Source organism: Panthera leo, chromosome E3 (genome assembly GCF_018350215.1).
Source record: "Panthera leo isolate Ple1 chromosome E3, P.leo_Ple1_pat1.1, whole genome shotgun sequence".
Lineage (NCBI taxonomy): Eukaryota > Metazoa > Chordata > Mammalia > Carnivora > Felidae > Panthera > Panthera leo.
This window is the reverse complement of record NC_056694.1, coordinates 25,733,431-25,759,285: the sequence shown is the minus strand read 5'-3', so window position 1 is coordinate 25,759,285 and position 25,855 is coordinate 25,733,431. Positions and strand designations below refer to the sequence as shown.

General features: G+C 43.6%; 1 long non-coding RNA gene across 1 annotated transcript; it reads left to right on the top strand.

Annotated features, from left to right (window-relative positions):
* Positions 1-1,888: 1,888 nt before the first annotated feature.
* On the top strand, positions 1,889-25,109 carry LOC122209770. The gene is made up of 3 exons (XR_006197744.1): positions 1,889-2,037; positions 23,048-23,207; positions 24,998-25,109. It is a non-coding gene; the product is annotated as an uncharacterized LOC122209770 (long non-coding RNA).
* The last annotated feature ends 746 nt before the right edge of the window (positions 25,110-25,855 follow it).

The following is a 25,855-nucleotide window of genomic DNA, read 5'->3' as shown; positions in this document are numbered from 1 at the left end:
AATTTATGTCAGTGGGCTCACTGTATATATTTGTCTGCAACTTTCTTTTCCACAGTATGTTGTAGCACATTCACATTTGAGCACTGCTATAACTTGAACACAGCATTTTGGGCTGTCCCCTTACCATTCCCTATTTTTTTTTTAGAGTCAGCCCTGATTTCTCCCTCATTGAGGTGGACACCTGTTGCTTTTACCTCTACACCATCCCTTAGTGTGGGAATATCTCTCTCAGGTTTTCCTTTGGAGAATCACTCCTCTCTCATGTCCAGCTCCAAGCAGAGAGAATTGTTGTTTAAAACCCTGATGAGGTAAAGAATTTGCCCTGCTTGAAATCCAGGTACTGCACTGTCCAGTATGGTACCTGCTAACCACATGTGGCTATTTAAATTTAAATGAATGAAAATTACTAAAACATTTGGTTCTTTACTTACACTATCCACTTTTGAAGTGCTTAATGGCCACACGTGGCTATGGGGTCCCATGTTGGATAGTGCAAATATAGAAAATTTACTTTATCACAGAAAGTTCTATTGGGTGGGGCTGTTCTAAGATGATTGGAAGTTAGTGATCAGGGGGAATGTCAGGAGGTGAGGCTAGAGAGGGGAGCAGGGACTATACCCATGAAGGTCATGATAAAGAGTTTGCATTTTAAGTCTAGTTGAAAGTCGTTGATGGTTTCTAAGCAAGGGAATGACATTGCCGGATTTATGTTTTAAAAGGGTCACTCTGGCTGTTGTGTGGAGAAGCATGGCAAAGAGGCAGAATTGGAAGAGGCAGAAAAGGGGGAAAGCTAAGTAAGTTTTCAGAGTGGTCCAGGCAAGTGATGATGGTGGCTTGTGCTGATGAACCTGGACTGAAAAGGACAGGTACTAGAGAGGTTTAGAAGGTAGAACTGATAAAACTTACTATTGGTGAGGACAGGGAGGGAGCTGTGGTGGCCGTGAGAGTGGGGCTGCCAACCTTTGGGGAATATGATTGATTCACTCTAAGTCAGTGGTCTTAGCCATGGCTGTAACTCTGGAATCTTCTGTAGGAGCATTAATAAATACAAATGCTCAGTCTCTCCCCTTAGGAATCTAATATAATTGGCTTGGAGTGAGGCCTGGACATTTGTATTATTTTGAAAAGCTCCTCAGGTAATTTTAATATGCATCCAAGGTTGAGAATCACTTCTTTAAGTAAAAGGATCACTGAGGAGCATGTGCTGGATTCCAACACAGTAACTGGAACCGAAATTTAGTGGTTTGATGGTATAGTTCAGTTCAGAATAACACTTGATTCCTAAGACAAAGAATACAATAATATGACCATAAAAAGGTAAAAATACAGCTCAAGGCATCAGTGGGTTGAGAGTTCCAGCTTCAATGAGAGACTGACCTTGACAATGGCATTGGCATCCATGGCCCTAGCACAGTTATCTATGGGAATCATCAGTAGAGATATCTTTAATAAGAATGGGCTAACAGTTTTGTGATCAGCAGAAGACATCACTATAGTTAACAGGAGCAGAAAAGGCAGGAGTGGAAAAGAGATAAGCAATGAGGTCATTGGATTTGACATTGCTTTTGTCTGTCAGCATCATTTCCTTGAGAGGACCCCTCTCCTCCTACTTGCTTTGCAAGTGGAGTTGTCTATCATGGTGTCCCATTTTGGCCAGGTGGGCCAGTCAGAGTGTAGCTTTCTCCTGGACTCAGTGATTGGTCCAGAGGTGGTTATATGCCTCAAAAAGTACCAATCCCTGTCCTTCCATAGGATTTTATGTCTGCACGCTACACGAGATGGCAAGATTCAGGTTCTTTCTGTGTTTGTTATAAATGGCTATGTAACAAATTACTGTAGAATATGGTGGTTTAAATAATAATGTTACTTATTATCTCTTACAGTTTCTGCAGGTCAGAACTTCAGACAGGCACAGTGGGATGGATTGTCCCTGTTCTAGGATGACTGTGTTATCAGCTGGAAGACTTCACAGCTGGGGACTAGAATCATCTGAAGACTCATCCACCCACATGTTTGGTTGTTGATGCTGGCTGTCAGGTGAGCTTAATGGCACTGTTGTGTGTCTCTAGCCTCAGGAAGTGTCTGAGGCACAGACCAGAGTGTAATCATCCTCACACTACTAGGAAGCCAGCCCTCACTGGGCTGAATTTGCCAGACCACTCCTGCAAGGTGACTTTCACAGGGACTCCAGAGTCATTGAACACAAAATAGACTGTGTTTTCTGATCCTGAGAAGGCAGGATGTCATTTAGTCAGTTCAAGAAAAAAAAGTTCAGCCCAAAGATAAGTGGAAACCAAATTTGTCTGCCTTTCATCTAAGTCCCAAGGTTGGAGAAAGATCCGGGGAGTGGGACTGGTTTATGACATCTAACAGGTTGTTAATTACCTTGAATGGGTCCCACGTGATGCTTTTAAGCACATGGCTTTTGCCCAGGGAGGATGGAGTGGGCATTTTGGTTTGGGCCAGGGGCAGGACGTGAGTGAGGTTTTATAGATCCATATCTTCGCCTCTTCTGAGCTCATCCTTGTGATGTTGAGGCTGGTGTGGTCAGTAGGACAGAAGGTATAAGCATGGTCAGACCCAAACAGTGAGTGAGGTTTCTTGTTCCTCTTTATTTTGCCATAACTCAGAAGCATTGCGACGGGGTATAATAGGGGCAGTGATTTCTTCCCCTGGGTTTGTTCTCCCCAGATGACACTTTTTCAACAATTTGTTTAAGGTAGGTGGCTGTACGATTTATCATCCTAACCTGGTCACACTGTTAATTGCACTAGGACAACAGTTGCCAATAAAGATTTTACTGGGCAAACAGAGTTGGAGGATCCTCCTAGGTAAGGGTGGCAACATGCTTGTGGAAAGATGATGTCAAAGGTGGTATGAAAGCAAGACTGACAGGTGTGTCAGGCAAGAGAGGGCAGTCAGAGGGTGGAAAATTCTTGATTGAGCTGGCTTCTGCCTCAAGTCCCTACCACCTGATCGTGGGACTTGGCCATTCCTCTGTAAATTGTACTCTGCCCCCTTCCAGCCTGCTGACTCAGTTGCTGGATTTAGGGGGATTTTTCTGGAAAAGTATGCTTATGTCATTCACTGTCTTTTTGAGTTTTTAGTTGATGTATAATACATGGTAAACAAAATTTACATATGTTTACATGTGTGTACACCACCAGCCAAATCGAGATTTGGCATGTTTATCTGGCTAGAACGTTTGAATTTCTTTCATCCTCCTGAGAGAAGACCTTGGTTGTTTTGCTTACTTCAGCCTCCAAATCTCACTGCCTTAGTTTCCTATGGCTGCTGTAACACATGAGAACAAATGTAGTGGCATAAAACAATGCAAAGTTAGGGGCCGCCTAGGTTGGCTCAGTGGGTTAAGGGTCCGACTTCGGGTTAGCTTATGATCTCATGGTTCCTGGGTTCAAGCCCCACTTCGGGCTCTGTGCTGACAGCTCAGAGGCTGGAGCCTGCTTCTGATTCTGTGTCTCCCTCTCTCTCTGCCCTTCCCCTGCTCATGCTCTGTCTCTCTCAAAAATAAATAAACATTAAAAAAATAAAAAAAACAACACAAAGTTATTATCTTACAGTTCTGGAGGTCAGAAGTATGAAGTGGGTCTCACTGAGCTAAAATTAAGGTGGCAGCCGGGCTGTGTTCCTTGTGGAGACTCTAGGAGAGAATTTGTTTCCTTTGCTTTTTCAGTGTCTAGAGATTCTAGAGCCATTCCTTAGCTCATGGCTCCTGCATCTTCAGACAATTGGTGCCAGTTGACTCGGTTACATTGCATCCCTCTGACACTCATGCTTTTTGCCTCCCTCTTTTATGCTTAAAGACCATTGTGATTAAGGTTGGCCCACCCAGATAATCCAGGATAATCTCCCCATTTCAGGGTCAGCTGTTTAGCAAACTTAATCCCATCTGCAGTCTTTTTTTTTTTTTTTTTTTTAATGTTTATTTATTTATTTTTGAGAGAGAGCACAAGCAGAGGAGGGGCAGAGAGGGAGACAGAGAATCTGAAGCAGGCTATAGGCTCTGAGCTGTCAGCACAGAATCCGACACAGGGCTTGAACTCACCCACTGTGAAATCATGACCTGAACCAAAATCAGATGCCCAACCGACTGAGCCACCCAGGCATCCCTGCAGTCTTCTTTTTTTTTTTTTTTTTTTAGTGTTTGTTTATTTTGAGAGAGAGAAAACATGAGCAGGGGAGGAACAGAGATAGAGGGAGAGAGAGAATCCCAAGCAGGCTCCTCTCTGTCAGTGCAGAGCCTGTCACAGGGCTTGATTTCAGGAACACTGAGAGAACATTACTTGAGCTGAAATCAAGAATTGGATGCTTAACTGACTGAGCCACCCAGGTATCCCCCCACAATTGCAGTTTTAATCCTCCCTTGCCATGAAATGTATTTGCAGATTCTGGGGAGTAGGATGTGGACATCATGGCCCGGACCCCATTATTCTGGCTATCACACATGCCTATATTAACCTGTTCACTAATTAGGGAAAAAAACAAATCCACCTTAACTCATTATACTATTTTCACTTTAAGCAGTCCAGATTTCTGCAAGGAGGTTTGGGAGGAGAGAGCTTGTATGTACTGAACATGAATGTTGTCTGATACATGGTTTTTTTATTTCATAAAGATTATTTCACTTACTTCTCCTGGAAGTCATTGGTGATGGGTAGTTAGGGATGCTTTTGGCTACAAGGAATTTAGAACCTGACTTACAGTGGTCTAAATAAACAGGGGGTTGTTTATGTCATGGAAGAAGAAGCCTGGATGTAGGCAGCTAGCTGTTGACCTTGACTTAGCACCTCAGCAATGTCAGGACTGGTTTCTCAGAGTTCCCTTGGCTTTTTCTAACTGTGTATTGCCTCATGTTCAAAAGAAAGCTTCCCTGCTCCAGGCATCATATCTGTTTTCAAAGCAAAAAAGGGGGAGAGGGAAAGATGGCATCAGCTACACCTGTTCATTTTATTCATTAAAATTTTTTTTAATTTAAATTTTTTATTTTTTAGAGAGAGAGAGAGTGCAGGTGGGAGATAGGAGCAGAGGGAGAGAGAGAAGCTTAAGCAGGCTCCATGCTCAGCGCAGAGCCCAATGTGAGGCTCAATCCCAGGACCCTGGGATCATGATGTGAGTCAAAATCAAGGGTTGGACACTTAATGGACTGAGCCACCCAGGAGCCCTGTTTTGCATTTTAAGAGAATTTCATATAAATGAAATCATATACAGCATGTACACTTCTGTGTTTGGCTTCTTTCTTCACCATAGGGTTTTTGAGATTAATCCATGTTATGCATGAACCAATAGTTTGTTCCCTTTTATTGCCAAAATGTGTTCCATTGAATGGATGTACCACAGCTTGTTTATCCTTTCTTTTGTTGATGGTTATTTGGGTTGTTTCCAGTTTTGGCTATTGTTCATAAAGTTATATGAATGTTCTTGTATAAGTCTTTTTGTGGGCATGTGCATTCATTTCTGTTGGCTGTAAACCTAGAAGTGGAATTGCTGCATGCATATTTGCTTTATTAGAAACCGCTTGGCTGCTTCTTGCTAATGGCCCTCCTAAAAGAGGGGAGATGGGGAACGTAGGGAGAGAGTTCTCGGAGCAGAGGAGGTTCAAGGACCTTAAGCATATAAATAAGTCATGGATCATAGGCATGTGGCACCTGTATGTATGAAAATACATGTTGAGGCCAGGTGGGATTGGGGAATGGCTCCTCAGCCTCAGCCACTCTGTCACATGGGAATAGGAAACCAAGTGTTTCCACATATTCTGATTTTAATCTATTGGTTCTCAACCTTGGCCACCCATTGGAATCACCTGGAAGATGTAAAAAAATGCTGATGCCTGGGTCCTACCCCTAGAGATTCTGAATGAAAAGGGTGGAAAGTGGCCCGAGTATCTAGATTTTTAAAAAGCTCTTCAGGTCATTATAATATTTAGCCAGGGGTGTGAACCACTGTTCTAAAGCAAGTCCTTCTCAAACTTTAATGTTAAAATGTGAATTCTGATTTACAATGTCTGGGATGGGACCTAAAATTCTGCATTTCTGAAAAGTTCCCAGTTGGTGCCAGTGCTACTGGTCCGTGGCCTCACTTTGAGTAGCAGTGTTTAAAGAGAAGCTACAAATAGGGATTTTAAAGTGGGAAATCTCCTAATTAGAAAACAAACCATTGGGTATGCTAAAACAAGTCTGTGTGCTGGTCTCCCTGTGGGCTACTGGTTTAATTCTCTCTGTCTCTCTCTGTGTATCTCTCTTTAAATATCTCTTTTGTAGGGTTCCTGTTTTGGCCAGGACACAGAGGTCTTGTGAGGTCTGTGACAAACTCCCTGACTTTCAGGGGCTCAGAGCTGTATGTTCTGGAGGCAGGGATAGACAGGAAGGTGGGCGACCTCTCAGCCTGTTTAGGGACATGGTAATCTGGTAAATGCCTTGGAACAGTCTTCCCCACACCACCTCAGGGCAATCACACCCATAATTGGCATAACCGGCTTTCCTGCAGATGAGAAGAGGCTAGACAAGGTCCAGACAGCTCCCCATCACACCCCAGCCTTAGGAGCACGCATTTCTCCTCTCCCTTTATCAGATCAAAGTCTTCCATCAAGCTGTCTGGTTCTGTCTTATTCAATTAAATTTTTTAATTCAATTTGACCCATGCATTCATCTTCTTTGAAATCTGAGAGACGACAGCATCCGCTACAAATTGAGAGTAAATGGCCGAATTAGCTTTCAGAGAGGATTCAACAGGACTGTTTCTTCCCAGAGACCAACAGGCTCTTTGGAGGCAGCTGGATCATGGAGGAAGCTGGCTGGGGGCATGGAAAAGGGGGAGGGACAGTCATAAATACACTTCATCTTGGGATCCTTGGAGAGATGGCATGGCACATGGCCCTTGGAGTCAGAGTGTCTGGGGTCAAATCCAGTTAGGTGATGTCAAGGCAAATGCTTGAAACTCTTTGCCTCAGTTTCCCCACCTGTAAGATGAGGATGATGACAATAGTACTTACCTCCTAGGGCTGTTAGGAGGATTAAGTGGATCCATACATGTAAAACATGCAGAGTGGTGCCTGACACATGACAATAGGTGTTAGCCAGTATTGTTACTATGTTGTACAGTTTATGCAGCATATCCATACACAGTACAGTGGAAACACATCACATTAAACACCCATTTTACTTAGTGGGAATTAAACCATGCAAGCTTGGCCAAAATTTCACTCAGCAAAACAACCCCCAATCGGATTTGTGTGTGTGTGTGTGTGTGTGTGTGTGTGTGTGTGTGTGTGTGTTTAACTGAAGGATCAGCATTCTGTTTTGTTGCTAGAGGAAAAATTGGCTCAGGGAGATATTACAGTAATACTCAGAACCATGCTTACTTTATGGATCCTATATCTTTCAAGGAAAATTTTAGATTATATATGAGTTTGCCTTAAATACTGATTTTTCAACATTTCTACTGAGTCTCCATGTGATTTTGGACTTTACTGTGTCTTATTTGATCCTTGTCCAATCTGGTGAAGTAGGCAGGGGTTATAAGACTAATCATAATATCAGAGCATGACAGTTAAGACTGAGAGTTTGGGAATCAGACTGCCTGGGTTCAAACCCTAGCTCTGTCACTTACTCTCTGAGTTACCGTAGATGAATTAACCTCTTTGTGTTTTCACTTCCATACCTGTAAATGGGGAAGATTATGATAATAACAAAAAAATAAAGTAATAATAATGCTCATCTCATAGGATTGTTTGAGAATTAAGTGGGTTAAAATATATAAAGTGATTGGAACAGTGTTGGGTAACTGTGCCTAAGAAATACTAGTTAAAAATCGTAGTAATAGTAATAAAACAATGACTAGTGCCAAGCCGTGTGTGATGCATTTTGTATATAGTATTACATTTGAACCTGGTAGGAGTTCTTTTTGCAGACGGTGGGCTCTACTGCTCATGTGTGCCATTAGCCTTAATGGTGCCAACCTGCCCCTCTATAGATGCACACTAGAACTTCAGTTTATTGAGCACCTGTTATGTGTAGGGCATTGTGCTAAGTGCATTATCTCATTTAATCTTTACTGCGACCCTATAAGGCGGGTGCTGTCATAAGTTCCACTGCCATATAGAGAAACTGAGGCCTGTGTCTGATCCATTTCTGGAGTCCCAATATCCATCCTGGGTCTGTTGGGTAGAACTGTTTGCTGAATAAAAGGTTGCCTTCAGTTCTGGGATAATGTGTAGTCTGTTCATCTGTTATGAGAAGCTGGGAGGAAAGAGCAGGGTTTTGAGGGGAGCACACAGTGAGGAAGGTGGGGCCTGGGGGCAGAGAGCCCCCGTGGGAATGTTGTGGTGCACTGTCTCACTGTCTATGAGCGTTAATGGGGAGCTGTCTGACAAAAATCTAACCAGACAGCAGCAGTGGCAGTTTATGAAGCTCAACCAGAGGTGTCTGATTAAGGGTGAGCCCAGCTAGAGGACGTCTGGGGTGTCTCCCCCACTTAGAGACATTTAGTTTCATGTAGGGCCAGGGAGCAGGGTGTGTGTGTGTGTGTGGGTGTGTGGGTGTGTGGGTGTGTGGGTGTGTGGGTATGGGTGGTAGGCACATGAACAGGAGAAAGATTTTGAATGCTCTCAGATGAGACCTTCACATGACTTTCACTTAGGCCTTGGGAAGAGATTCCTTGTGAAGCATTTGTAGAGTTTATATCTCACTCCACTGTACAAGGAGGATCTAAGGTGGGTTCAAATCTAGATCAGTAACTTTGGGCAACCTTAGGGTTATTGACAGTCTTTATGAAGGGTTCCTTTAGAGACTGAGGTGGGATTGCAGGGGACTGAGGAATGGATAAGAGGGTAGAAAATAGAAATATGTGTAAATTCCTTTTTTGGGGAAGCTTGGTTGTAAGGGGCTGTGTGCCTTGTGGTTTTAATTTGCATTTTCCTGAAAAAACAAAAACAAAACAAAATTTGCATTTTCCTGATCACAATTAAGTTGAGCCCCTTCTCCATATTTGATAGGTCATTTGGATATTGCAGATGCTGCAGTTTAAAATAGGGAATGAGGGGTGAGCCTCACTGAGGAGGTTACATTTGAGAAAAGACTTGACGGAGATGAAGATGATTCAGAAAAAAGAGAGTAAGTGGGAGGGGTCAGGATTTGGGACACGTAGGGGCCTTGGTCATATATGATGGGAGGAGGTGGGCACAAGACATGCATCAGCTTCTTTAATTCTCATAAACACTGGACTGAGAAGCATGGAGTTCAGGGAGGTTAAGTGACTTGCTTGAGGTCATACAGCTAGCAGATGGCAGAGAGGGGATTGAAATGCAGAGCCATCACACATAGCCTTGGCTCTTTAGTCCGTGAAGTTCAGGGAGACCACCCTGTCGCTTTCATGAGAGGCCCATTCCCACCAAGAGTAATAATGCTCACCATTTCACTGCACACTGAGATCCAATGAGTTCTGCACTGAATGGAATTCTAGGGAGAGTAAGAACAGGAGCCTGAAGGACTGTTTGTGCCAATAAATTGATTTCTTTATGTCCTTATGCTGCTGGATTACAAGAAATGAGCCAGGCCTGCTGTTGCCCTGAGGAGTCCCTGGGGAGGTTTTTGGAAGCTCCTGTTGCCAAGGCAACTGAGGCCACCTCTGGAGCCTGGTCCTCCATGGCTCCTGTTTGCCTGCTTGCAGCTGGTTTTCTGGACCTTGGCCAGCCTTACCTGCCATGCTTTCCAGTGACAGTGGGAGGTAGAACAGGAGAACTCAGGGGTTCCCTGTGATAGGTGCATCACCCAGCACCCACCTGCTGCCCTTCTCAAAGCCATGCAGCAGCTACTGTCTCATTGTGAGACCTATATTATCTGGCCTTACCTCTCTGGAACCATCTCTTGTTATCCTCTCCTCACTCCCATCCAGCCTCTTTGCTGGTCCTCAACACTCCAACCCTATACTCACCCCAAGGTCTTTGCGCTTGCTGTCCTCTGTGCTCAGAAGGCTATGTCCCCAGATTTTAGCCAGGCTGGTACCATCACTTCCTCCCACTCTTTCCTGAAAGTCCTGCCTTTTCAGCAAGGACTTGACTAACATCTCTATTTAACATTATACCCCCATGTTGCCCATCCCTATTCCTTGCTATATTTTCCCCTATCCACAGGATCCCCAGTATATAATCTAGTTCACTTGTTTCTCTTGCTTATTGTCTTGTTTGCTGTGGCAGGTAGCCTCTGTGAAAGCCCCCAGTGGTCCCCACTTCCTGGTATTCATGCCCTTGTGTAATCCCCTGAGATTGATTAACTTGCTTCTAGACAATAGATTGCACCAACATTGAGGGGATGTCAGTTCTATGATTAGTTTGTGACTTCCAACTTGGTAGCCAACTCTCTCTACTGCCTTCTCACCTGGCTTGTTCTGATGAAGCGAGAAGCCACATGGAAAGTCTCTGGTGGCAAGGAAATTACCAGCCTCCAGGCAACATCCAGCAAGGGGAACCGAGGCCCTCAGTCCAACAACTAGCAAGTAATGGGATTCTGCCAACAACCATGTGAGGTTGGAAGTGGATTCTTCCCCATTTGAGTCTTCAGAGGAGACTCTGGCCCGGCTGACACCTCAGTTATAGCTTGTGAGGGACCAGTTACAGCAGAGGAGCTAGCTGAATGTGCCTGGACTCTCTGACCCACAGCAACTATGAGCTATTAAGTGTGAGATGTTTAAGCTGCTAAGTTTTGTTGGTCATTTAATGCATGGCAATAGATAACTAATATACTCCTTTCCTAGAATGTAAGCTCTATACTCTCATTAAATTTGCCAGTAACCTCAGTGCCTGAAGTCCAGTGGACACTTTTCAGTCTGTATTCTGCTTGATTTGCATGAGAGGCCTGCCTCTCCAGCCCAGAGCCCTTGGCTTTCCTCTACCACCTGGCTGGCCACCTGCCCCCACAATGAGGAGAAAGACGTCTGGACACACATTGCAAACACTTGCTGGGTACTTGCTGTCTGAGGGATAAGCTGATTCATCTGGAGAGAGATTTCTAAAATATTGCTCAGTTGGGACACTGGGGAATTTCCCAAGGGAGAGAGACCAGAGAGGGAGGGAGGGCATATTACCTTTCTTAAGAAAATAATGCCTGGGTGGCCCAATTGGTTAAGCATCTGACTCTTGATTTCAGCTCAGGTCATGATCTCACGATTCATGAGATCAAGCCCCACGTTGGGATCTGTGCTGACGGTGCGGAGCCTGCTTGGGATTCTTTCTTTCTGCCTCTCCCCTGCTCGTGTGCATGCTCTTTCTCTCTCTCTCTCAAAATAAATAAATAAACATTAAAAAAAAAAAAAAAGAATGGGACACCTGGGTGGCTCATTTGGTTAAGTGTCACACTTCGGCTCAGGTCATAATCCTGTGGTTTGTGATTTCAAGCCCTGCTTTGGTCTCTGTGCTGACAGCTCAGAGCCCGGAGCCTACTTTGGATGCTGTGCCTCCCTCTCTCTCTGCCCCATCCTTGCTCATGCTCTATCTCTCTCCCTCAAAAATAAATAAATATAAAAAAAGAAAAAAAGAAAAGACAGTCTGGAACCCCTGTTGGAGAGAGAGTCTCAGTGGGGAGGATCAGCCTTTGTTTCCCCAATTTTTGTTCTGGGAGATTTGTCTTGCCCTGGATGGCAAGACATCCAGAGCATCTGGAGGCTGCAGCTACACGGTTTGATTCAAGGGTGACAACAGTCCTCTTTATGGCCTTTGACCTATTCTTATTTGTAAAAGCAGCTTTATTGAGGTATCACTTATATAAGATCACCCATTTTAAGTATACAGTTCAATGATTTTTTTAGTTAATACTTATCATTACAGTTTAGTTTTAGATTTTTTTTTTAATTAAGTAGGTTCCACAACCAACATGGGGCTTGAACACACAACCCTGAGATTAAGAGTCACATGCTCTACCAACAGCTAGGCACCCCAGTTTTACATCATTTTTATTATCCCCCAAAGATCCTTCATTTCCAGCTAATCCTTATTCTTACCTCCAGCCCCAGCTGCCACTAATGTATTTTCCTTCCCTGTAGATCTGCCCTTTCTGGAAATTTCATATAAATGAAATGATACGACATGTGTATTTTCTGCATCTGTCTTTCACGTGGCATAATGTTTTTGGGATTCATCCATGTTGTAGTGTGTGTTAGTAAGTTTGTTCCTTTTTATTGCTGAGTAGTTTCCCATTGTGTGTGTACCCCAGTTTATCTGTTTACCACTTGATCAGTGTTTACATCACATCTGCTTCTTGGTCATTATGAATAACACTGCTCTGTAACATTCATGTGAAGTCTTTGTGTGGAAATATTTTCATTAAAAAAATTTATTTATTGGAGAGAGAGAGAGAGAGAGAGAGAGAGAGAGAGAGAGAGATTGAGAACATGGAAGAGAGAGGGAGAGAGAGAATCCCAAGCTGGTTGTGTGCTGTCAGCACTGAGCTTGACACGTGGCTCGAACTCATAAACTGGGAGATCATGACCTGAGCCAAAAATAAACAATCAGATGCTTAACCTACTGAGCCACCCCCAGAAGCCCCTGTTTTCATTTCTTTTGAGTGCCTACCAAGGAGACCCTATTTTTGATGCCCTCCGTAGTGTGGCTGATGTCAGGCTGGACTGTTTGGGACACATTTTATGAAAGGCTTGGGAACCACCATAAAGACAGAGACATGGAGGGAGCTTGAAGACTGACTGTGGCTTCCCTTATTTCAGCATCACATTCTCTGACCCTTGGCCTGCTCACACATCCTGTCCCCAAGGCATCATACCATAGAGTGGGCTTGGGTGCTGGTCTGTCTGGCTTCAATTCCAGCTGTGTGACTTTGGGTTGAGTGACTTAAAAAATTATGCCTCTTTTTCTTCACCTGTGACATGAGACTCCTGATAGCACTTCCTTCATGGGCTTGTGAGGACTGATATGATCATGCATGTAGTGGGGAAAAGGTTAGCACCTGACATACAGTCCTCTCCTTTGTGTTGGCTTCATCTCCTGCCTGAGGTGGATGGATGGATGGATGGATGGATGGATGGATGGATGGAAAGATAGATAGACAGGCAGATAGACAGATACCTGCCCCTTGTTCCAGTTGACATTGGGCATATCCCTGAAAGTGCAGAGAAGCCACAACTGTAGGTAAAAAGCTGGGGCCAAAAGGAAGGTGTAGGAGGACATGGGCAAGAGGCTGGATGGAACTGGGTTCAAATCCCCATTTTACCTCCTAGTTATTCTTAGGTTAGTAATACCTACTCCACATGGTTATGGTGAAGATAAAGATGCATGACAAGCATATAGCTCATTGGAGGTAGCCAGTGAACTACCTGGAACATGTACTCTGTGATTTGGAGCCAAACAAAACTGGATTTGAATCAAGCCCTACCATTTCCTAGGTGTGTGGTCCTTTTGAAGCCTCCTTGCCTCTCTGAGCTTTATTTTCACCATCTGTAAATTGAAGATAAGAGTAATTTAATTCACACATATGATGTAAAATGAAATGACATGATACCTTTTGCCCCTAACTTACCTGGTCCCTGATCACTTAGCTGTTTATTAAAACTCAGCTTGTCAGCTTTATCTGTGGAGTCAATAAAACTGAGGTGGGGTGCAGGAATGGGTAATTTTAATAAGCAAGTTTGGGAAATACCAAGATAAGTATGCAAAACTCTTAGCTTTCTGTATATTTATTTTCATTTTAATAATTATAGTGCATAACACACAGCGTTGTCACAGTCACTGTTTTTTGCATCAAACAGAAACTGGCTGTGGGAAGTGTTCAGGCGGTCTCCTGTGGACAGGGTACTTTCACTCAGCCCTCCTTTCACTTCTCCACCTGCTTTCTGTGATCCTTCCTCAGTAGCCGAATGGTGCAGCTTTCCGTGCACACACCCATCCATCAGCTCAGGTCAAGCACTGCTGAAAGATTCGCTCTCAAAGCAAAGTGCTTTCTCTGCTAAACTCATTATTTCTTCCAACAGAGCCAGGAAAGGATATCATCTTTAAAACCTGCTCAGGCCCAGCCAGCAATGTTTCTTAGCACTGTTTGCTTTTGGAGAGCAAAGGCATAATAATCATTGCTTCCTGGATCAGCCAGGGTCCAAATCACGGGGGGGAGACAGAAAGAAACTACTCCAGGTTTTTTTTTAAACTGAGGGAATTTATATACTCAGGGAGCATGTAACACATGAGAAGGAAGAGCTGGGAGCCAAGCAGAGCACTGTGATGCAACCCAAAGCAGGAAGCTACCTCCATCAGCAGGGCTGGAAGGACAAAGGTAGGGAGTAGGGTTGGCAGAGCCCAAGGCTGGGCTCTTCTAGAAGAAGCTTCTACGAGAAGAACAATGGAAGAAGCTTCTAGAAGAACAGTGGCACATATGTCTTCTGCGGGCTGAAGCCTCAGAGATGTCAGAGCTGCTGCTGGAGAAGGTGACTGAATCCAGAGTGCAGGGAAGGAGAGATATCCTGGCGTTGTGCTTCCTCCCACCATCCATTGTCCTGCCAACTGTGGTCAACTTCTAACTGATTCAGGAGCCTGGGAAATAGCCTGCAGGGGTCAGCACTGCTGGGAGTAGGGGGAGTGTCTCTGAGAAACAGGCCTAGGACTAGCACATCTCTGTTCCCTAAATGACCTAGAGGAAGGGTCAGTAAACTATGGCCTGAGGGCCAAATCTGGCCCACCACCTATTTTTGTAAATAAAGTTTTATTGGCATACAGACACTATGTATTTATATATTGTTTGCTTATGGCTGCGTTTGTGCGGCATCAGCAGAGTTGAGCAGTTGCGACAAAGACTATATGGCTTGCAAAGTGTAAAATATTTGCTACCTGTCCCTTTGCAGAAAGAGTTTGCAGAAAAAGTCCTGCTCTAGAGAAAGGTATCCATGGTAAAAAATGCCTCCTTATATAAAAGGGCAGGCTAGGAGCCCCCAGGGAGTCTGCTAGGTCTGGGGACTCATGGGGGAGGGTGGAGAAAGGATGTGACACAGTGGAAGTCTTGGGCAAACGTCCTCTCTTTCAATAGCTTCAGCACCAAAAGAGTAATTTAAGTGGAAGGGGTTTCAGTTTTCTAGCTAGACTGAAAGCTCCATGAGGGCAGGGACTCTGGATCCATAGGATCCATTAGTACTGGCTGAACTTGTCATTTGTTATCCTGAGAAGCAGGATGTGTTCCCATCATGCACCATCTGGTAACTTATTATTTTAACTATAGGAGGTCCTTGTTATCCAAAGATAATTTGTGCTTGGGTCAGCCCACTGAAAGTGAATCTCCTTTAAAAGGGGACCAAGATTTCATTATAGACGGTGGGGGAAAAATGACTAACAACAATGAAAAAATGGAAAGATGGAGATATCGAATTGGGAAAGCTAAGTTTTATATTATGTTTGATGTATTGAATATGATTTTGGTTCTACTGACAACTCTCTACTAAATCTTAGGTTAAACAAAAAATTCATCACCTTTTTTTACACATATTTCTCTACCAAAATTAAGTGACAGTACAATATGACATCTTTCTCTTCACATTTGACTGATAACACCATCATAAAGAGTATTTTTTTTTAAGGTTTGAGAGCTTCACCCATTTTTCCGAAGCCCTCTCAATCCATTGATATTCAAACCTAAGTTTTGGTGCCTTGGAGCAAATTTCAATCACCTCATCCTAGTTACAGCTTGGTCTGACACATGCTAGGTGCTCAACAGATATTTTAGAATGAAATTGAGTTCATAGGGAATAGATGAATCAAGAATTGGTAATAATTGATTCATCTTTTGGAAACTACATAACACATATATAGTGGTTTGATTGGAAGTGACAGAAACACAACTCAAAGTTTCCTAGACCAATAGGGATCTTTTGAATAGCCACAGGCAGGGTGTGAGGCAGTTGGGCCTCATGAAGCAGGACTATTGTTTTCTTGTTTCTGTTCCTGTCCACCTGTTAGCTTAATTCTCTCATGATGGATGAGTTTACTCCATGTAGTAGGAAGCATGGTGGCCACAGGTGTTGACTTTCAAATCATGATTGTACCAACTAGAGAGAGGCCACCTTGTGGCCTCTGATTGACCCAACTTGGGTCAAGTGCCCATCTAACCAATCAATTGTGGCTTGAGGGCAAAGAACTTGGCAGCTCTTATGGAAATGTTACAGACAGAGCTGGGAAAGGACCAATTACCAGAGGAAGAAAGTTATGGGGAAGACAAAACAGTAGATAGTCTACAATGGGTTTATCTGTCACACTTCTTGCTGTTCCTTCTACCCAGATATTGCAGCACAAATTGCTTTTTAGACCCTTGTGAGGCCCCGACTTTGGCATAGTTGATCCCCAAATGTAGTCTGTGCTCTGTCTAGCACTCACTCTCTTATTTTTCAGGTAGGTCTCTTCCACAAATTTGTCTCAGTCCCTCCAATCCAGAGAGAGTTATCTGCTTTCTTTTTGTGCGTCAACATTTAACTTATACTTATGTGCCTGTACAGTTTATTTAGGTGCTTATATATCTCTGCATCTACCCATGAACACTTGAGGGTGGAGGTTATGGGGTTCCTAGCAGTTGGCATTGTACATAGCATGTAGTAAACACTCAATACATCTTTGCCGATCAAAGACAGGGCTTCCAGATAGTTATCATCACGTGAGGACAGAGTTTGGTATCCCCTGGGGTGTGAGTTTTGGGAAAAGCAGGCAACATAACATAGGGATTGAAAACCCAAACTTTAGAATCAGGAAATGTGCATTCCAGTACTGGCTCTGCCCCTGACCAGCTGCATGACCTTGGGCAAATTACTTAACCTCACTGAGCCTCAGAGGTCAAAATGGGGATGGTGGTGGTAATAATACTATCTTCCTCATGCAAGACTTAGCGCAATGCCTGGCACATAGTAGGCACTCAATAAATGGTAACTGCTATGATTGCTAGATGGTTAACCATTTTTCTTTTTGTGAAATGGCATGCTATTGCACAGTAAAATTGAGACAATAAACCAGGTAAAGAAAGTCTTTAGAGGAAACATTCCCCATACCTCAAAGGTCATTATTTGTAAATCTTGAAGTTCTTTGACACAGTAGCAGTTGGATGCCATTTCAGATACTGGCTTTCTTGGATTTTATTTTATCCACTTAAATTATTTTGGTCTAAATAGCAGTGTATTCGGGGGATATCTGATATATTCAGTTAGAGCAAGTGAACACACACTCACTGATCTTGCCCACTAGATGACAGACCCCAATTCAGACTTCCAAAGCTGAGGCTTCCCTTGTGAATAATTTATTCTATTTCCCTTTCAAGCCCATATTTGTGATTTCATTATAGATGCTTTACATAAAACTCATGTCATATACATCTTAAGTTCTGTTAATCACTGATTACAGAAAAAACAACCTTTGCTCCCCTATGGAAGTGAAGGTGTTCACTAAAGTGAGTCACAATCTGCCTGCAGTGAATGCTGAGGTTGGAGGGTGTCCATCCCCTGCCATCCTTTCCCAACTTGTAGCCTTGAGTTCTGCCAGATGGGTGCATAGGTAGGAGACTGGTTGTTGCCTCTCTGGCTTCATACTTAATTCTCTTGTGCACCTGCCCCTTACAGACTCTTTATTCCGAAAAATGAAGAGGCTTTGACATAGCTAGGAGCCCCTTAAAGGCAACTGTTTCCAACTTGCCTGATCTGAGAGTTACAAGGATTACAAAAATACAGTTTCCCAGGGCCTGCCACAGAAGGTTCCGGTTCAAGAAGTCTGGAGTGGGAATGGAGGATGTAGTGTTCACATATCACAGGTGGTTCTTATAATGGGGGATTTTGGGAAACAATATTTTAGATTAATGCTTGTCAAGACTCACCTGGATATCTTAGTCACTTGCAGATGCTGATTCAGCAGGTCTGAGGTTGGGCTTAAGATTGTGCATTTCTGATGTGTTCTCAGATGATCCTTGCATTGCTGGTCCATGGACCACACTGAAGGAACTGCAGCTGCTAAACTGTTGGGTCTTTAGGAATGTGTTAGTTTGGGGGCGCCTGGGTGGCTCAGTCGGTTAAGCGTCCGACTTCAGCTCAGGTCACGATCTAGCGGTTCATGAGTTTGAGCCCCGCGTCAGGCTCTGGGCTGATGGCTCAGAGCCTGGAGCCTGCTTCCGATTCTGTGTCTCCCTCTCTCTCTGCCCCTCCCCCATTCATGCTCTGTCTATCTCTGTCCCAAAAATAAATAAACGTTAAAAAAAAAAAAAAAAGAATATGTTAGTTTGTCTAAGTGGTTTATTGGGAGTTAGAGATTTAAGGAGATGGTGATTTGCATAGGTTTGCTAGGTAATTATGAATCCCCTTGAGGAATATTTATTTATAAGGGTACCTGGGTGGCTCAGTTGGTTAAGCATCCAAGATCCGATCAGGTCATGATCTCATGGTTTGTGAGTTCGAGCCCCTCATTGGGCTTTGCCCTCTCAGCACAGAACCTGCTTTGGATCCTCTCTCTCTCTCTCTCTCTCTCAAAAATAAATAAACATTAAAAAAAAGGAATATATATTTGCATAAATGATTTATATTGAGTTTTTTTTGGGGGGGGGCAGGAACCTTCACTGTTCAGGGCACTGGACTTCTAAATAGAGACATTTCTTGGGCTATGAGAAAAAAATTAGACTTCTCTCTTTGTTTTTCATTTCATTCTTAAAAATTCCCCACCCCACCTCTGGGGATGTTTTATAATCATCTGATGTATCCATACAATAGGACATGCAAATAATCTGTATATACATGTATGTAGATAGTGGGAGGGCATGCTCAACAACATTTTATTAATGGGGTGTGCAGTACAGAAGTCTGGAGACTGTGGCATAGGTTCTTATGAAAGGAATGAGTTTCACAGTATTAAAAAGTTCAACCATGTAAATTTTAAGGATCTTAATTGGCTTTATTCAACAATTCATGAATTGGGAGCATCTCATCCAGCAGAAAGAAAGGAGCTCCAAGGAACTGTACAAATGAAAGGTTATTATAGGTAGAAAAGAGGAGGAATGAAGAAGTTACACTGGGCAAAAAAATGGACTGTTATTGCAAGGTCACTTTCCTTAGAAGATGGTAAGGGTCTATCAGGCACATTACTCAACTAATGCTGATCAAGCAATGCCTGATTGACAGGCTTGAGATTCCATTTCTGGGAGAGCCAAAGCTGTAAAAAAGTCTCAATTTGGTGACATAGGGCTTAGCATAAGTGACTCCATTTTGGGTCCGTTGTCTAGTTTTCACAATAGGAAGGAGAATTTTTTTTTTAAAAGGTGAGGTCATGGTTTCTGAAAGAAGAGAGAGGCCTTGGCAGACAGCAGTCAATGTTTATTTCCATTGGCTCATGAATGAGCAGTAGAGGTCATCTAAAGAGCAAAGGTCAAATAGTAGTGCATTGGCTGGACCTTAAACATTTTTTTTTTAATGTTTATTTATTTTTGAGAGAGAGAGAGCAGAAGAGGGGCAGAGAGAGAGGGAGACACAGAATCCGAAGCAGGCTCCGGGCTCCGAGCTCTCAGCACAGAGCCCGACACGGGGCTCGAGCTCACGAACTGTGAGATCATGACCTGAGCCAAAGTCGGATGCTTAACTGAGTGAGCCACCCAGGCGTCCCATTGGCTGGACCTTTATTGCAAGGATCTCTCCCTCCCTCTCTGTCTCTCTCTTTCTCTCTGTCTCTCTCATCCCTTCACTTTAGCCCCTTCCTTGGAAAATGTTTGTTCCCAGGTGGCAAAGGAACAGAGATTGGCAGGACAAGGTCATAGACCATTCCTGGAGCTCAGGAGAAAGAACTGTGCAGACAGCATGTGTAATTTCATCTTTTCTTGATTTACTGCTGCCCCTTGTCCCCACTGTCCAATTTCTGGCCTTCTCTCCTTTCTAAGTGAGTAGTGCTGAAAGGTTTGACACATACCAATGTGATGAGTATACTCAGAAGATCCAGAGAAGGTGGTGGATTTGGGCCACTGATTTATGTCTCATGAAAGCTGAGGGTAGAGGTGTGGTGGTTGGAATTGTCTAGTAACCCAAAGGGAGGGCACCAGTGACTCAGCTTGGTACATGGGCATTGGTTTCCAGATCAGTCCCCAGTGCATCCTCCAAGGTCATCCTGACAAGGTACTAAGTTAATACAGAGAGCATTGGGCAGCAGAGCCATAGATTTTGTTGGACCAAAGGTATGTCCCCTGGGAGTCAAGCAAGTTTCAGGACCAACCCTGACTCATGAAGAGATCTTGAGATAGAAAATAAGTGTAAGCAAAGAAAAGAAAGAATGGCCATGTAGCAAAGATGTGGTCAGGGTCCAAATAATCTGGGGCCCCATGGGCCATGGTAAAGATGTTCAATTTTATTCTAATTGCAGCAGGAAGTCGCTGGAGGGTTTTAAGCAACTAATTTTGGTTTTTGAAGGATCACTGTGGCTGATATTTGGAGAATGGAGGGCAAGAGTAAGGGCAGAGAGACTGATAAAGAGGCTGCAACAGTGGTGCCTGGCTGGCTCAGTTGGTAGAACATGTGACTCTTGATCTTGGGGTCATGAGTTCAAGCCCCACATTGGGCATAGAGCTTACTTAAAAAAAATAAAAATAAAAGGCTGCTGCAGTATCTCAAGCAAGAGATGATAGCAATGGGAATTGGGAGGTAAAGACCTTGGCAAGGCATGTGGTGGGACTGAGAGGTGGACCCAGGGCTCAAATCAACAGTGTAGGAATAGATAGACCTCAACAAAGGGAACAAGTACTCAGTAAGGGCCTGAATAATTTGGATCTGGACTGAGACCAAGAAGCAGGCATGGGGCATGAATAATAACAACTGACATTAAGACTGTTCTTCAGGGGTGCCTGAGTGGCTCAGTTGGTTAAGCGGCTGACTTTGGCTCAGGTCATGATCCCATGGTCCATGAGTTCGAGCCCTGCGTGGGGCTCTGTGCTGACAGCTCCGAGCCTGGAGCCTGTTCCAGATTCTGTGTCTCCCTCTCTCTGACCCTCCGCTGTTCATGCTGTCTCTCTCTGTCTCAAAAATAAAATAAACGTTAAAAAAAAAAAAAAGACTGTTCTTCAGTGCTGGAGGCTCCTAATAGATTTCCTGATTTGCGCAATGGGATGCAGCATGTGCCTGGCCTGGGTCATTTAATGAGACAAGAAGGTGCATCAGGTGATAGTGGAGATGTGATACACAGGTGGCTTGACAGTTTCCAACATGGACCATAATTTTCCCTTGGTTCCCAGTAAAACTGGATGGTACCCGAGCTGTATTAGACCCATAGCACTTCCTAGTGGCTGTCCTGACAGCAGATTTGTTTTCTTACTGGCTCCCATTTTGCTCCTGCAAGGGAATTTTGTGCAGTCTTGTCCTCTTTGAAACAAATCTTAGTTTTACTTTGGGCCTTTCGCTGGTCCACATACCACATACATGTCCCTTTAACCACCACTTTCTTTTCCATCTCTTGCCTAGCTCTTTGACGTTAGGCAAATCTCTTGCTTTCTTTCCTTTTATTCTTTCCAGTTCATGTAAAAGCCCTAAAGGGTCATAAACAGGCTTGCTAAGTGGCAGAGTGGTATGGGTAATATGTCTGTATTAAGGTGAAGGAAAATCTCTAGTTTTTCCTTAATAAAAATTCAGCTTTTTTTAATGATATAATTGACAAATAAAATTGTATATATTTAAAGTGTAAAATGTGATGATTTGATGTATGTGTACTTTGTGAAATGATTACCGCAATCAGGTTAATCAACACATCCATCACCTCACATAGTTACTTTTTTTCTCTTAAAATTTTTAATGTTTATTTTTGAGAGAGAGAGAGAGAGACAGAGTGTGAGTGGGGGAAGGGCAGAGGGAGAGGGAGACACAGAATGCAAAACAGGCCCCAGGCTCTGAGCTGTCAGCACATAACCCGACGTTTGAAACCACAAACCTCAAGAGCATGACCTGAGCTGAAATTGGCCACTTAACCGGCTGAGCCACCCAAGCACCTCCATTTTTTCCTTTTATGGGGCAGTACTTAAGATCTACTCTCTTAGCACATTTTTTTAATGTTTATTTGTTTATTTAGAGAGAGAGTGTGCGTGCATGTACATGAGTGGGGGAGGGGCAGAGAGAGAGAGAGGGTTGGGGAGAGGGAGAGAGAGAATCTCAAGCGGGCTCTGTGCTCTCAGCACAGAGCCCGACACAGGACTTGATCCCAGGAACAGTGAGATCATGACCTGAGCCGAAATCAAGAGTTGGCCACATAACCAACTAAGCCACCCAGGTGCCCCTCTCAGCAAATTTTGAGTGCATAACACAGTATTATTAACTGTACTCACAATGCTGTACTGTATTCACAATGCTGTAATGAAGCTCACAGAGCTCCTTAGAACTTCTTCATCTTACAGTGGAAGGTTTATATGCTGTGACCAGCATCTCCCCTGTCCCTGGTGCCACCATTCTACACTCTGTGTCTATGTTTGATGAAAATCTCTCATTTTTGAAGTGGCAGTAGCAGTGTCAAAGAGAACCATCCTCTTAACCTCAAAAGCCATTGAAAGGGCTCAGGGTTCTGTTCAGAATCTACACAAATGCCTTCCTTGATTTCTCTGTGGCCGTGTGAATTAAACCTGGTTTTTGCCCTTCTTACTGATGCACTTCCTACTGTATGAAGGACATTTGCCTCTGACCTAAGACTGTCTCTTATTTAATATTTGAATTAGTACCACTTGCCAGAACTGCTTTCTACCACTTAAAAAGTTATAAAATGGAGGACTTCAGCTATGGTAGTGTTAAATAAACTATTGGGAATGACTCTGGGAATTCCACCACCACATTTTCCTCAGTATGTACTTTATTTATTTCAAGAAATATTTATGGAACGCGTACAGTATACCAGGATGGAGCTAAATGACAGCACTGAGTAAGATTTGGTCTCTGCCCTCTAGGAACTCACAGGGCATATGAGAGAAAGTCAAGTAACTAGATAAGTGTAATATAATATTTGGCAGGGTAATGTGTTGGTATGTTAATTTGTGTTCATTGTACTTTTATGTTTCCCTTTTCCCGTTTCAAGCAGATTGCTAAGCATTGCATTTCCTAACCCTTGGGAGTATTTACAAGATCGAAAGAAGAATCTGCTTAAAGTCGATAGTTCTTCCTGTGTTTTGTAAAATGCCTGGAATCACTGAAGAGATGAAGGAGGAAGAGGAGATGGTGGGAGGGCACTGGAAGGCAAGGTCAGAGAAAGGACTCAACCCTAGAGTCTGGGAAGGTTGAAGGTTGGTGGGCCACTTGATTAGTTGGTGTGATGGTTAATTCTGTATGTCAGTTTGACTGGGCTAAGGGAGGCCCAGGCAGCTGGTAAAACATTACATCTGGGTGTGTCTGTGATGGTGTTCTGGGAAGAGATTAGCATTTTAATTGGTAGACTGGGTAATAAGATCCCCCTCACCAGTGCAGGTGGGCGTGATCTAATCCATGGAGGGCTTGAGTAGAACCAAAAGGTGGAGGAAGTGGAATTTGCTCACTGCTTGAGTTAAGACATTCATCTTCTCTTGTACTTGGACATCAGCACTTTTGGTTGTCAGGCCTTTAGGTTTGGACTGGTATTACACAAGGGTTCCTGGGGTTCCAGCTTGCAGATGGCAGATTTTGGGACTTCTTAGCCTCCAAAAACCTGAGCCAATCTCTTTATACACACACACACACACACACACACACACACACACACACACACACACACACGACACTATTGGTTCTGTTTTTCTGGAGAACCCTGACTAATACATTTGGTACTGCCACCTTGCTTAGAAGTGAGTACAATTCAGCTGGGATTCTGAACCCTAGGAATCGGGGTTTCCAGCCTTTGCAGAAATTTCTATGCCCCTCTCTGGGGCTGAATCAGAGAACTCAAGGGACTTATGTCTGCTTGGACCTAGGGTCAGCAAATTATGCCCTGCTGCCTGTTTGTGTAAATAAAATGATAATTGGAACACAGCCATGACCATTCATTTGTCCAGCCTATGACTGCTTTTGCAACACGATAGCAGAGCTGATTAGTTGTGACAGAGACTATATGAGCCTCAAAGTAAAAAATATTTACAGGGTAACTGAGTGGCTCAGTTGGTTGAGCATCTGACTCTTGGCTCAGGTCATGATCCCAGGGTTATGGGATGGAAAACCTTGTATCAAGCTTTGCACTGAGCATGGAGCTTGCTTAAGATTCTCTCTCTCCCTCTGCCCCTCTACCCTGTGCTTGCATGCTCTCTCTTTCTCTCTAAAATATTAAAAAATTTTTTTACTATTGTTAAGGTCAGGCATAGGGTAGGGTAAAGATACGAGTCAGAAGCTAAAAAATTTTAGCAGTCAAAGGCTTTATTGGGAACTAAGGTCTCGGGCGAGGTTCCATGACTCAGGGAGAGAGAGAGAGAGAGGAGTCAGGGAAGTCGCCCCCGGGTGTGGTGGGGTAGGGTTTTTAAGCTGCAGCGGTTCCGGGTTTAGGTCCGGTGGGCCTTTTTCGCGACAGGTCGTGCTATCGCTCGGTGATTGGTTGACCTTCAATTCGTTCTGGTGCGCAGCTCGGGACTTTCCGTTGGGTTGCGCTGGCAAGATGGCCGTCCCCTCCACTGTGGTTCCAGGGACATCCTAACAACTATCTAACCTTTCACAAATGTCTTTGCTGACCGGCTTGGACAATGTATATCTTAAGCAGTGATAGAAAAGGCCAAAACAACTACTTGAAGAGTTTGGGCTGATTAAGACCTCGGTATTTTCACATGACCTTCAGGGGTAGTGGGCTGCTGTGCTCAGGGAAGGTGTTCTGGAAATCACTGAGGTCTGCTTTCCCACTGGGCAGTAGGCTGGGGACCCAGAGTTGGAGTTGATTTAAAGAAAATGAAGAAACGGAATAATCTTGTACACTGGCAGTGTGCATCTGCTTTATTGAAAATGACATGATTGTAAAATAACTATTTGGTGCATTTCACTACTCCTTATATTCCTTATATCACTGTCTTTCCCACCTCAGGCTGCAGCATTCCATCCTCATCACCCTCAGGGGAAGGCTGTAACAGCAGGAATGCACAGAGGAAGAAAAAAGACAATGCTCAGCTTTTGAGTTTCAAAACAGGCTTTTGAAACTCTTGGCACCTGATAATAATTTTGAAAACCAAGGCTTTTGCTTTACGAGAGCCAGGTTTTTTATGGTTTCAGAAGCTTAAGTCGTGAACCGTTTGGGGTGTAAGGTTTATTCCATAATAAAAAAAATTGGAAAGGACAGATGAAGAGGCGGTTTTATCATTATAGGAGTGATAAAAATCTTCCCTGGAAGAGAGAAGAACAAGGAGAAACAAGAGAATTAGGTGCTGATAAGTATTGTAATAGTTATTTATTACTGCATAACAAATCACCCCAAAGCTCTGTGACTTAAAACAATAGCACTTATTTATTTTGCTCACTACTCTGCAATTTTGGCACGGTTTGACCTAGAAAGCTCCTAAACTGGAATGGCTTGGTGGGGTAGGGGTTGATGGTGATTAGGAAGGTCCATTTGCAAGATGGTTAATTCATATGGTTGGCAGGTTGGTGGTGGCTGTTGGTGGGGAACTCAGCTGGGGCAAGGCCAGGGATCTTAGTTCCTATACATGAGCCCCTCCATGGGATGCTTGGACTTTTTCATAGCATGGGTCTGAGCTCCAAGAGCAAGTGTCCCAAGAGACAAAGGTAGAAATGCATGGCATTTAAATGATCAAACCTAATCATATAATGTCTCTTCTATCTTACTCTGTTGTTAAGACAGTCGTAAAGTTTGGCTCAGGTTCAAGGGCAAGGGACATATATCCCACTACTCAGTGGTGAAGTATAAAGGTTATACTGTAAGAAGAGA